The sequence below is a fragment of the Sminthopsis crassicaudata genome, chromosome 1 (genome assembly GCF_048593235.1).
Source record: "Sminthopsis crassicaudata isolate SCR6 chromosome 1, ASM4859323v1, whole genome shotgun sequence".
Classification (NCBI taxonomy): Eukaryota; Metazoa; Chordata; class Mammalia; order Dasyuromorphia; family Dasyuridae; genus Sminthopsis; species Sminthopsis crassicaudata.
Window position 1 is genome coordinate 414,219,172 of NC_133617.1, and position 14,361 is coordinate 414,233,532.

The 14,361-nt window shown below is 34.5% G+C and overlaps 1 long non-coding RNA gene across 1 annotated transcript in view; it reads right to left on the reverse strand.

Moving 5' to 3' along the window:
* Window positions 1-1,321: 1,321 nt before the first annotated feature.
* LOC141554836 (uncharacterized) overlaps window positions 1,322-14,361 on the reverse strand; it is a 212,076-nt gene continuing 199,036 nt past the window's right edge. Inside the window, exon 3 of the long non-coding RNA XR_012485979.1 lies at window positions 1,322-1,443. This is a non-coding gene — a long non-coding RNA (uncharacterized LOC141554836). The remainder of the gene's footprint in view (window positions 1,444-14,361) is intronic.

Genomic DNA, 14,361 nt, shown 5'->3' on the forward strand with positions numbered 1-14,361 from the left:
TACATGCCAGGAATTTCCCTTCATAAGGGATCCTTAACCTTCTTGAATGTTCTGCACTCCCTGGGAAATCTGTTGAAGTTTATGGACCCCTTTTTCAAAATTCAATTTTTAAAGGATGTAAAAATAAAATATATAGGATTACAGAGTAAACCAATTTCACTGAAATACAATTACATACATATTGAAAAATACATTATAGATTCCAGGTTAAGAACCCCTGGCCTATACCAAATGAAATCAGATATTCAGAGTAAGGAAAAAATGTGTTCCCTCATTTCCTTATGGTAATGTTTTCAAAGTTGTAAAGATGGTATGTTGGACATAGTAGTAAGCCTGGAGTCAGACCTGAGTTCAAATTTATTCTTAGATACTTACCAGTTTACTAATCTCAGATACTTGTGTTTTAAGTCACACAAATTCTGTTTGTCTCAATTTTCTCAACTATAAAATGGAGGTAATAAGAATACCTTGCAGGGTTGTTGTCAGGATCAAATGAAATAACATTTATACTGGGTTTGGCACAGTATCTGTCACATAGTATAATGTATAGATATAGCTATACACAGATAGGAAGGAAGGAAGGGAAGGAGGAAAGAAGGAAGGAAGGAAGGAAGGAAGGAAGGAAGGAAGGAAGGAAGGAAGGAAGGAAGGAAGGAAGGAAGGAAGGAAGGAAGGAAGGAAGGAAGGAAGGAAGGAAGGAAGGAAGGAAGGAAGGAAGAAAAAGAAAAGAAAGTGTTTTATACTTCCTTTATTCTTATACATGGTGAAATCCTGAGGCAGAGTATTCATTCCAACATGTCTTTCAATCCAATTTAACAAGCGTTTATCAAGTGCCTACTATGTACCAGATACTGATCTACAAAGACAAAAGACAAGTCGGGCCCTCTCCTTATGCAACTTACAGTCACAACTTACTCATAGATTTTTGGAATATTCATAATATAATTCTGAATCTGTATTAGGAAAGCTTCCCTAAGTCTTTCAAAAAGATTCTAACAAAATAGATGTCCTGTTGATTAACTGCCCTATGATATTATTTCTTCATCTGAAATAGTATGCAGCTCATCCCCTTTCATTTTTTTTCGATAGTTGCAAGCTCTGTTTCTGGTGTGTGGCACCTTCTCCCATGTGCTGGGCAGGTGCATATGATACAAAACAGCAGGGTGCCCTTGCAGCTGCTATATGGTGAGCTCAGGAGGAGTAACTCCAAGGAGATGAAGTAGAATAAATATCATAAACACACAGTGAAGCCAAGCTCAAGTCAAACAGCAACAGTTGTGGAATGCTGAAAACCATGAGCAGCAGGAAGACTCACCTGGTATTTAACAGACAAAAGTGTTGCATCTCTTTTTCTGCAAAAGCACGCTGTGGTCCACCAGAGGAAAGGGGCAGCATTAGATCCAGCAGCCATGCCAACAGTAGGATGCACAGGGCAGTTTTCACCTGTGTGCATAAAATGTGGAAAGAGCTTTTAGAACCACAGTATTTTTCAAATAGATTTTATTGATATTTTTTGTTTTTTCATCACCTGCCTTTCTCTACAGATCCTCCAGTCTACTTCCCGAAAGCCATCTCTTATAACAAAAATTTAAAAGAGTAAATGCTTCAGCCAAACTCCCTGGTTGTAACCCTTAATGATAGAAAAGGACCAAATGGTACCACTATGTTGGGTCAAGGTACAATGTGGTCAACTGTGTCTGACACAGAGCTCAGAAGGCTTTACCATAGGTCTAGCACAAATAATCCATATGAACATTTATAGTGGAGGTATCTCTAATTTTACACATCTCATTTTTGGGAGCTTTTAGCAATTCTACTTTGCACATAGAATATGATAACTTCAGCCAAACTTAACTATTGATTTGTCTTACAATATCTATAATGTTCTACACTCAAAAGTCCCCCACCTCCACAGGGAAGTATATTTCTAAAGAAGAATTAATTCTTTCCAAAGAGGAACCAAAGCTTGGATCCTAAGTCATTAAACTTTGTAACATTAAATTCTGATCTTTTTGTTCTTATTTTCTCTATTAAAACATTCTAGTCATTATATACATTCTTGTGCTTTCCAGTTATAGTATTTTAGTCATTAGGTACTCTGTTCTCCCAATTCTGCTTACTTCACTTTGAAACAGTTGATAAAAATTTTCACATTTTGCCACAATCATTACTGCTTACAGGACAATGATATCACATTACATTCACATATTAATTACCACATACTATTTCATAATATATGGTTATTTACTTTGTTTACAATTCTACAATGCTATTTAAAAAAAGGTTCTAGTGTAAGTTTCTTTTATCACTTTGCAGTGGTATATATGTGTGTGTGTGTGTGTGTGTGTGTGTGTGTGTGTATGTGTGTATGTAAGTTTCTTTTATCGCTTTGCAGTGGTATATATATATATATATATATATATATATATATATAAATCTTGCAGTAGATCTCTGGGTTAAATGGTATGGGAATTTCAGTCACAATTTAAAATTAATTCACAAGTCTACCAATACTGTATCTTTCCACAATCCCTGTGATATTGACTTTGCATATTTTGTCATCATTGCCAACCTCAGAGAATTTTTGATTTGTAATTCCCTTATTATTAATGATGTGAACTAGCTGTGTGATCCTGGGCAAGTCACAACCCTAATTGCCTCAGCAAAAAAAAAAAAAAAAAAAAAAAAAAAAAAGTGAAGCATTCTCTCATTTGGATATTAATAGTTGGCAATTCTTTTGAGAAATATTTTTAATATAGAATAACTTTTGATAAGGTCATAGAATTTTAGCTTTGGAAGGGACTTTAGTGTCCATTTTTTCTGACCATACAGGGATCCCTTCAATGGAATACCTAATAAGAGGTAAAGCCTTCTGTGAAAAGCAACATTTTTCAGAAAAATCCAATCAGAACAACTCATCCCCCTGAGAGAGATCTCATGCTTTAACTTCTTATCTCAGTGCAGGTTTTCAAACTACTCTCTTAGGTTTTCTGATTTCAACAAAGGTCATCAACTATGTATCTTTCCAAATCTCCAAATTTACTTCAAGCACCATGTTTAGTAAAGAAATTGACCATGACAAACACAGGCCAGGTAACATCTATCTTCCCACACATGATCATTGCCTATCTCACCTGTGCTCTGCATCTTACTCCAGAATTCACTTGGATATAATAACTATCATCTGTGCCACTCAAAGTAAATTTATTTTTGGTATTATTGAGACATCTAGGCCAAGCCTAGTAAAGTCAATCCTCTGTCCCCTCTCTTCTCTTTCTCCCCCCTCTTGCCTTTTTCTCCCTCTCCCCCCTTTCTCTCTCTTTTCCTTTCTGTCTTTCCATTCTTTCCTCCCCCTTTTCTCTGTCTCCCTCTGTCTGTTGGTCTCTCTATTGTTTCCTTCTCTCTCCTTTTCTTCCTTCATCTCCCCCAAGCAATCTTTGTTCTAATACCGCCCTAAAGTGATCTCTGTCTCCTTTAAATTCTCATGGCATATCAATCTCTCAAATTCTATTTAGTAGTATTTATTTGTATATAGGAGCTATCACCTGTACCAGGCACTCATTAAGAATGTGCTGGTTGAATGATTTTGTTCAAAATACATAACCCAGGATTTCTTTTCCCCAAATTCCACATTAATTTCCATTGAATTAATTTCCATTACATCTTTAGTCATATCCCATTCTTATTACAAGTACAACATAAGAATAACTAAAGCTATTTTGTATACAAAGTACTATCAAGTCTTTACCAAAGGTTTTGCTAATCTTGAAGTGTAAGCAGTCTAGATACATGGGACTATGTTTAGCATATACAGGAGAGAAGTCTTCTCAGAAGTGACCTTGCACACTCACTGATTTAGAAAACATAGCATAAAAGGCACCTTGACCCCTAGCTTTTCTTCCTTTCTTCTCTCCCTCCTCAGAGAAAATTAAGTAATTTGGCTACAGATCACTAGAGACAATAGCAAGATAGAGCATTTTACTTTTATAATTTGGTTTATACTTTATCTAGTTTTATTTATCTAATTTGTCTCCTTTAATTAGATGACAATCTCCTTTAGGGCTGGAACCAGGCCATGTGATAGTAATAATGTATCACATTTTATGGAACACTTTACAATATAAATTTACTATCTACATATATATTTGTGTGTGTGTGTGTAGTCATTTTAAAAATAATAAATATAATAATAACCACAATGTACTTAAGTAAAATTTGCAGATTTTACAAAGCACTTTCCTGACAATGTCATATAAGTACTACTATCTCTAGTTTATTAATGAGATTACAAGTGTCACAAAGCTATTCAATGACATCTTAATCCTAGACCTCCTGACTTCAACTTCATTCTTATCTTCACTGTAAATCTCCAGGACTTTCTGAAATCATCCTGCTGATCATTTCTTAACGAGAAATAAATTTCTATAGAATTCATATACCATAACTTATTCAGCCATTCTCCAACTGATGGGCATCCACTCAGTTTCTAGTTCCTTGCCACTATAAAAAGGACTGCTACAAATATCTCTGCACATGTGGATCCCTTTCCTTCCTTTATGATCTCTATGGAATATAGGCCCAGTAGAGACTATTGCTGGATCAAAGGATATGCATGGTTTGCTAGCATCTTTAGGCATAGTTCCATATTGTTTTCCAGAATGGTTTGGTAAGCTCACAACTCCACTAACAATGTATTAGTGTCTCAATTTCACACCTCCATCATTTATCATCATCTTTTCCTGTCATATTGGCCAATCTGAGAGGTGTACTCAATGATTACTTTCTACAAGAAGATTTAATGATTGTAGCTTTGAGCTTGCTATCAATATTTCATAAAAGGAAGTAATAAACATATTTTATGAAGAGAAACAATTAGGAAAGCACATTATGATTGTTAATACTATAAACAGTAAGTGGATGTGCATCAAATCATATAATTATCAAATGATAATATAAATATCAAAAGAACTAACAAGCAATTAAATGCAGATGGCTTTAGAGTTGTTTTAAAAGAGATTGACCAATATAATAGGAAGACAATTACAGAACTGTATGTAAGGTAAAATATTTAGGTGAGCTTCCTATCATCATGAGCATTCCTACAGATGACAGGATTAATGAATGATTAAAGAGCATAATCTTATTTCCCAAGTTCATATGTAATATTATTCATTAAGGCATAAATAACTCATAAAAAGGCAGACATCACAAGTATAATCCTTTACATTTCAAAATTAAACACAAAGTGAAAGCAATTAGGAAAATTTAAAACAACACATCTAAATATGGAACTCAATGATCCTCTAATGTTTTCTAACTAAAGTAGTATATAATTAAAAAAAAGTTCAGATTTCTGAACCATGGAAGAATAAATCAGAAAAAGAAGAGAATACACCAACATTACCAATGCTTACTGATGTAATTACTGGCAAAGATATTATAATAATGTATCTTAATAAAGATCCATTATACTCAAATTAAATTAATACCAGGAATGCAAGGATGACTCATTTCAAGGAAAATATTAGCATAATTTTCATGGTAATAAAAATTTTAAATCATATAATTATATCAATTACACAAAAAGTCTCTAAATAAAACTTTAATTCTGTTTTTAAAAAGGAATTGAAGATCTTTCACTTAATATGACCTAAAATACCTACCTAAAAGTGAGAACTAGAAGTATTTTCAATGTGTCTGTCAATAGAATTTTTATTAAAAAGAGAATAAATGTGTATTACTTCATTCATAAATATCATCTCTAGTAATAGTAAATAAAAATGGCAATAAGCATTGGGAAATGTAAGGATGAAAATAAAAAGAATAGATTCCTAGAGAAAAAGTGGAATTCACATGAGAAAGAAGATTGTTTTTGGCCTCCTTCAGGATCACAACTGGAAATAAAATTGTTCAGTTATTCTCCCACTACATCAAAACCATCTCTAATCATCCTGATCTAAATCTGGCCACTGGACCCAGATGGCTCCTGAGAAGAAAGAAAAGCAGGAGACTTTGCAAAGCCTTCCCTGACTTAGATCCAATTCATCTACATGTCATAATATTGCATGCCTGATGTCATGGCCCTCTTCAAGAAGGAAAGACAATTAACAACTTTTATGAGTGTCCCACAGAAGTCCCAACTGGAACTGTTCAGTTGGCCAACACAGCTTCCATCTTTTTTCTTCTTTTTGTTTTCTTTCCTATATCCTTACCTACCCAAAGGATTGTAAATTTTGATCCCTGAAATCTCACAAGAAATATTAGGACTTAAGGACTAAGACCATATCTTAAACATAAATCACTTTAGCTTTCATTGATTGACCAATAGGTCCTAGGCTAAGCCCCACTTGGTCCTGGTTTTGGTCCAGAGTCTCTCAGAGTGAATATAAACAGCAATTGTTTGTTTGGGCCAGAAACCCTCCGAGTCTTCTCTATCCTTAGATTGAGTTTTTTTGAATAGGTAAAAGAAGCCATTCCCTGCCTCCTTTCTTACCTAGTCTTAAGTATTAATTGGGAGCCTCAGTCAAACTGAGACCTTAAAAAGACCAAGATCTTCTACTGCATTCGGGGGTCATTTCTAGTCATCCTGATCTATTTCTTGCCACCGGACCTAGATGGCTCTGGAGAAGAGAGTAAAGCTGATGACCTTGCCTGGCCCTCCCTCACTAAAATCCAATTCACTTGGATGCCATGGCACCACTTCCCACATGCCAAGGTCCTCTGCAAGAACAATGGATAAACAACAATGTCTAGCCTCCCTAGAAGCTTTCAGTGAAGGGGGAAATAATTAGGCTTAAACACAATGCATAGTTTCATTAAAAATATAAATCTCATTATCTTAGAGATAAGCCAATTTGATAATTGAACTAATTTATATACATGAATCCCAATTTATATACATCTCCATGCTTCCATCCATATTTTATTGTCATAGGTATTGAACCCTTTTTGTGTCTCAGAAGACATTATACTTGCATTTGTGTATACTGTCTACACTTACTCTTCAAATGTTATGATGGTGATTTTTTTAACGACTTATTTTTTTAAGGTCATAGTCATTGATTTTGGCACAGGATGATACATACAAAATGCTAGGGTAGACATCATGGGACCCATTAGTTCACTTTCTAGTAATGAAACTACTTGACCTGATGTCATCATATTTGAATTGTGTTTAAGAGGCCCATGAGTCTCCTCTGGACCTTGGTTTCTCAGTTTATGAAATAGCAAATAGTCGATTCCAAAGAAAGTAGTAAGGCTTAATGAGTGTCTTTTGGGGAGAAAAAAATTAGGTCTGTAGGTGAGAGGAAGTGCATAAGGTCACTATAAAAGCTGGCAACTCACTCTGAGTGTAAAGACGCATAAATAGTATGTATCAGGACTGCATTAGCCAAAACCTAGCAATTACAGAAATTTAATAAAATTATTTTAATGGACAATAATCTTGTACTTTAAAAGCATATATATGGTGATCACATGAAATGGAATAAAAGCAGAGGGTCTTTTAGACTTTTAAGGAAATTAGAGGATAATTATTTCTGCAGTAATATTACAAATACTTTTAAAACTCTATAATATTTTTAAATAAATTAGATAATGATAAAATTCCAAGTAACAAACCAAACACCCTATGTGTAAAAACACTACTATTTTTAATTTATTTATATGAAAAGTAAATAAAAGCATAGCAAAAATAGTAAAAAGAAAAAAAAAAATGGAAACAATTATCTGAATAAGACAAATAAAGATGTCCCAATTAGCAAGAACTTAAGGCAAGGTTTAGCCCAAAGGAGAAAATACATTTGAGTCCAATAATTTTATAAAAAAGCAAAAATAGAAACAAAAACAAATAAACCAACAAAAAAGTTGGTTTTCTTCATTTCATTGTAGCATTCTCTCTGGATTACTCCAACTTGCATTTGAAATAACAAGTCTGGTCTGACAGAGTTATTTGATAATTTTGAATCCTAGGAAAAATCCTATAGTTGACCACCCTTATAATATAACCCACAAGCTAGTACCCAGCCTTCTTCTTTTTAACAACTTAGAAAATGCCACGACATCAATCAGTAAGTACTACATTCCAGGCACAGGAGATAGATAGCTAAGTAGGTAGAAAAGTAAGTAGGTAGGTAGGTAAGTAGGAAGGAAGGAAGGAAAGAAGGAAGGAAATAGTTACATAGATAGATAGATAGATAGATAGATAGATAGATAGATAGATAGATAGATAGATAGAAGATATAGATATATCTATATACAGAGAGCGACAGAGACAGAGAGAAAAGAGACCGACAAAGTGGGACAGAGAGAGATACACACATAGACATAGACACACAGAGAGAGAAACAGAAACAGGTCCTATCCTCAAAGATTTCACATTCTAATGAGGGAAGGATAAAAGGAGAAAATTATAAATACAAGATATATATACATATATATATATATATATATATGTGTATATATATATATATATATATATATATAGTAAAAATAAAAGATAATCTTAAAGGAAATGAATGCAGAGATTACCTTCCATTTACCTTCCAGGCATAAAGGAAAGCAAATAAAATGGCAAAGAGTTGGGAGAAGGAATATTTTTTGAAGAATAAGAATGCCAGTATATGGGGTTTATAGAGTATATAAAAGGGATTGAAGTGTTAGAAATCAGAAAAGATAGAACAGGTTACACTGTGAAGGGCATTAAATGACAAATGAAAGATTTTATATTTGCTGGTAGTGGGAGCTATTGGAGTTTATTGGGGATGTTAATGGGAATAGTGGGAATGACATGGTCAGATGGTGGAAATTTTAAAAAAATTATTATAGCAATTGAGAAGATGGACCAGAGGTAAGGATACCAATTAGAAAGCTATTGTAATATTCTGTCCCATGGGAGATAATGAAAGGCCTGCTCCAGCATGATAGCTATATGAGTGGGAGAGAATAGGGCCCATTAAAGAAATGTGTTGAAGGTACAAAGGACAAGGCTTGACAACAAATTGCTATGTGGGATTAGTAGCTGAGAGGAGTCAACCAAGACTTTTAGCTTGAGTAGTGGAAGGATGATCATAAGAAAACATAAAACAGACAATATCCAGTGTGGAAGTTCCTATAGTGACTATAACCCTCTTTTGACCTCATGGTCCTCCTCATGTTGCCATGCCATGAATAGTCTCTGGGACACCTCCCCTTCAGAGCACAATTTCCATGGCAACTTTCTTCTGTGCCTACCTTGCCTCCCAATCCCTGTGGAGATGAGATTTAGACTATTATTTGTCCATATATGGTTGTACATATATATTGTTGCTTTTTCCTCTTCATTCCCACACTCAATTGGTTTTTATCCCAAATGAAAATATCTCTAGATAAAGTTCTGTTCCAGGAAATAAAGTGCCTTGATTAAAGGTCACTGGTAAGTAACAAATGCCATACTTCTGAATCCTCTTCTGCTATATAATGCAGTTATACAATACAAAATCTCTGCTTTTTGAGCACAATAAATATTTTCTAAATGCCTACTACTGGGTAGTTATATGATGAAGTAGTAGAGTGCCTAGCCTAGAGTCAAGTAAACGTATCTTCCTGAGTTCAAATCTAGATTCAGACACCTGATAGCCTTATGATCCTTGGTAAGTCACTTAATTCTGCTTGCCTCAGTTTCCTCACTTGTTAAGTGAGCTGGAGAAGGAAATGGCAAATGACTCCAGTATTTTTGTCAAGAAATCCCCAAATGGGGTCTTAAAGAGTTGGACATGACTGATAAATAATTGAACAGCAAAAATAACTTATCAGACGCTGTAATAAGAATTAGAAATATCCCCCAACCAAAAATTAAACTCGAAATACAAAAATTAAAAGGAGAAATCAATAAAATTGAAAGTAAAAAAACTATTGAATTAATAAATAAAACCAAGAGTTGGTTTTATGAAAAAGCCAATAAAATAGATAAACCTTTGGTAAATTTGATCAAAAAAAAGAAAGAGGAAAATCAAATTGATAGTCTTACAAATGAAAAGGGGGATCTTTCCACCAATGAAGAGGAAATTAGAGAAATAATAAGGAGTTACTTTGCCCAACTTTATGCCAATAAATTTGATAACTTAAGTGAAATGGATGACTTCCTCCAAAAATATAGGCTCCCTAGATTAACAGAGGAGCAGATAAATTGCTTAAATAGTCCCATTTCAGAAAAAGAAATAGAACAAGCTATTAATCAACTCCCCAGGAAAAAATCCCCAGGGCCAGATGGATTCACATGTGAATTCTACCAAACATTTAAAGAACAATTAGCCCCAATGTTATATAAATTATTTGAAAAAATAGGGGATGAAGGAGTCCTACCAAATTCCTTTTATGACACAGACATGGTACTGATACCTAAACCTGGTAGATTGAAAACTGAGAAAGAAAATTATAGACCAATCTCCTTAATGAATATTGATGCTAAAATCTTAAATAAGATATTAGCAAAAAGACTTCAGAAAATCATCTCCAAGATAATACACTATGATCAAGTAGGATTTATTCCAGGAATGCAGGGCTGGTTTAATATTAGGAAAACTATTAATATAATTGACCATATTAATAATCAAATTAATAAGAACCATATGATCATCTCAATAGATGCAGAAAAAGCATTTGACAAAATCCAACATCCATTCCTACTAAAAACTCTTGAGAGTATAGGAATAAATGGATTATTCCTTAGAATAATCAGGAGTATATATTTAAGACCGTCAGTAAGCATAATATGCAATAGAAATAAACTGCAACCTTTCCCAGTAAGATCAGGAGTGAAACAAGGTTGCCCACTATCACCATTACTATTCAATATAGTACTAGAAACGCTAGCCTCGGCAATAAGAGCCGAGAAAGAGATTCAAGGAATTAGAGTAGGAAATGAGGAAATTAAACTATCACTTTTTGCAGATGACATGATGGTATACTTAGAGAACCCCAAAGACTCTGCTAAAAAGCTACTAGAAATAATTCAAAATTTCAGCAAAGTGGCAGGATACAAAATAAACCCACATAAATCCTCGGCATTTTTATATATCACTAACAAAATGCAACACCAAGAGATACAAAGAGAAATTCCATTCCAAACAAATGTTGATAGTATAAAATATTTGGGAATCCATCTACCAAAGAAAAGTCAGGAATTATATGAGAAAAATTACAAAACACTTGCCACAAAAATAAAATCAGATTTAAATAATTGGAAAGACATTCAGTGCTCTTGGATAGGCCGAGCGAATATAATAAAGATGACAATACTCCCCAAACTAATCTATTTATTTAGTGCTATACCAATCAGACTCCCAAGAAACTATTTTAATGACCTAGAAAAATAATAACAAAATTCATATGGAAGAATAAAAGGTCAAGAATTGCAAGGGAACTAATGAAAAAAAACTCAGAGGAAGGTGGTCTAAGTGTACCTGATCTAAAGCTATATTATATAGCAGCAGTCACCAAAACCATTTGGTATTGGCTAAGAAATAGACCGGTAGATCAGTGGAACAGATTAGATACAAAGGACAAAAAAGGGTACATCTATAGCAATCTAATCTTTGACAAACCCAAAGATTCCAACATTAGGGATAAAAATTCATTATTCGGAAAAAACTGTTGGGAAAACTGGAAATTAGTATGGCAGAAATTAGATATGGATCCACACTTAACACCACATACCAAGATAAGATCAAAATGGGTCCATGATTTAGGCATAAAGAGGGAGATAATAAATAGATTAGAGGAACAGAGGATAATCTACCTCTCAGACTTGTGGAGGAGGAAGGAATTTATGACCAGAGGAGAACTAGAGATCATTATTGATCACAAAATAGAAGATTTTGATTACATCAAACTAAAAAGTTTCTGTACAAATAATACTAATGCAAACAAAATTAGAAGGGAAGTAACAAATTGGGAAAATATTTTTAAAAACAAAGGTTCTGACAAAGGTCTCATTTCCAAAATATATAGAGAACTGACCATAATTTATAAGAAACCAAACCATTCTCCAATTGATAAATGGTCAAAGGATATGAACAGACAATTCTCAGAGGAAGAAATTGAAACTATATCCACTCACATGAAAGAGTGTTCCAAATCACTATTGATCAGAGAAATGCAAATTAAGACCACTCTGAGATACCACTACACACCTGTCAGATTGGCTAAGATGACAGGAACAAATAATGACAAATGTTGGAGGGGATGTGGGGAAATTGGGACACTAATACATTGCTGGTGGAGTTGTGAAAGAATCCAGCCATTCTGGAGAGCAATCTGGAATTATGCCCAAAAAGTTATCAAACTGTGCATACCCTTTGACCCAGCAGCGCTACTACTGGGCTTATACCCCAAAGAAATACTAAAGAGGGGAAAGGGACATGTATGTGCCAAAATGTTTGTGGCAGCTCTTTTTGTTGTAGCTAGAAACTGGAAGATGAATGGATGTCCATCAGTTGGAGAATGGTTGGGTAAATTGTGGTATATGAAAGTTATGGAATATTATTGCTCAGTAAGAAATGACCAGCAGGAGGAATACAGAGAGGGTTGGAGAGACTTAAATCAACTGATGCTGAGTGAAATGAGCAGAACCAGAAGATCACTGTATACTTCAACAACGATACTGTATGAGGATGTATTCTGATGGAAGTGGAAATCTTCAACATAAAGAAGATCCAACTCACTTCCAGTTGATCAATGATGGACAGAGGTAGATACACCCAGAGAAGAAACACTGGGAGGGGAATGTAAATTGTTAGCACTAATATCTGTCTGCCCAGGTTGCATGTACCTTCGGATTCTAATGTTTATTGTGCAACAAGAAAATGATATTCGCACACATGTATTGTACTTAGACTATATTGTAACACATGTAAAATGTATGGTATTGCCTGTCGTCGGGGGGAGGGAATAAGGGAGGGGGGGTAATTTGGAAAAATGAATACAAGGGATAATATTATAAAATATATATATATATAATAAAAAAAATTAAAAAAAAAAAAAAAAAAAAGAATTAGAAATATAAAGATAGTGAGATGGTTCCTAACTTCAAGAAACTTACATTTCACTGGCTTAGAAGAGGAGCAGCAATACAAATACAAACATGAGACTTTTTTTTTCAATATAATAGTCTATCTTCCAGATATAATAGTGTTTTTATCTTTTTTTAAGAGTATAATCTTGGATTAAGACCTTATACCTTAATCTACAGATTTGAGTCAATTTTTATGTTTGAGTTATAAATCCTTGAAAATACTGGATTTCTATGGGAAGTGCTGACACCATCTTAACTCTAGCATTTTGAATGGCGATGCTATAATTAAGCTTCGATCTCCTTTGGAAAAAAAAAAAAAAAAAACAGGGAGGTTATTGTTCAATGAACTGCTCTATCATTTGCTGTAGTGATTCTTAATTGTGTCTCATTACAGCAAGATGATCATTACTCTACTTGTCTATCTGATTTAGAGACCACTAAAAGTGTCTTGTAACGCACAGCCGTCTCCTATACAACAGTCCTCTGGCTCTCACCCTCATTACTCAGAATCTGTCCAATTATTTGTCATTAAAGTAATAAAAAGGACTGCAGCAGAAAATGTGGGAGGTAACCGTTGGAGGTCTGCCCAGGGGAAAAAAAAAAAAAAAAACTGCAAACTGTTTTCAAGGCACTGGGAAGGTGACATCGTTAATTAAGTGTTGGGGAATATGCAAATCAGCCTCTCTCTCAAGAGACTGTAATAAAACTGAGAAAACATTATTATCACTGCAAGGAAGGGGAGGCAGAGTTTTCCAATCAGTAAGATTTCGTCAGTTTCTGATGATGGCTAAACTAAGGAGAGAGCTTGGAAAAGAGCTGAAGAAGAGGGATGTTCAGGGCGATTGAGTGCTCTAATGCTACCCGGGTTCAGAATTAAGGTGTCAACATGGAGGACTGCCAGATTATAACTTTTAATGAGAGATGTTTGTCTAATCACAGGATTTGCACACCCAATTTCCTCTGCAAAATGACTTACTAATAAGCAAGTGTTTTTGTAGGTTAAAGGAAGGGGAGAGGAAGTGCGGAGAGGGCGGCAGCTGGCAAATTAGGCATCCTGGGTGCTATACTCAAAATGCCAATGAACCAAAACCCTGGGAAGCAGTAGAATACTCATTTGTCAACAAGCATCTATTGAACACTGACTGTATGCATGCAGGTAAGTTGAAAAACAGTTTGTGCTGACCCAATACATGGAAAATCATGAAGGAATGGAAAGAAAATAGCACTGCTGGGTATAAAAAAGGCTTTTCTTCCCAACCTTTTATTGAACATCATAATCATCAGCTTTCCATTTTTGGAACATCCATCCT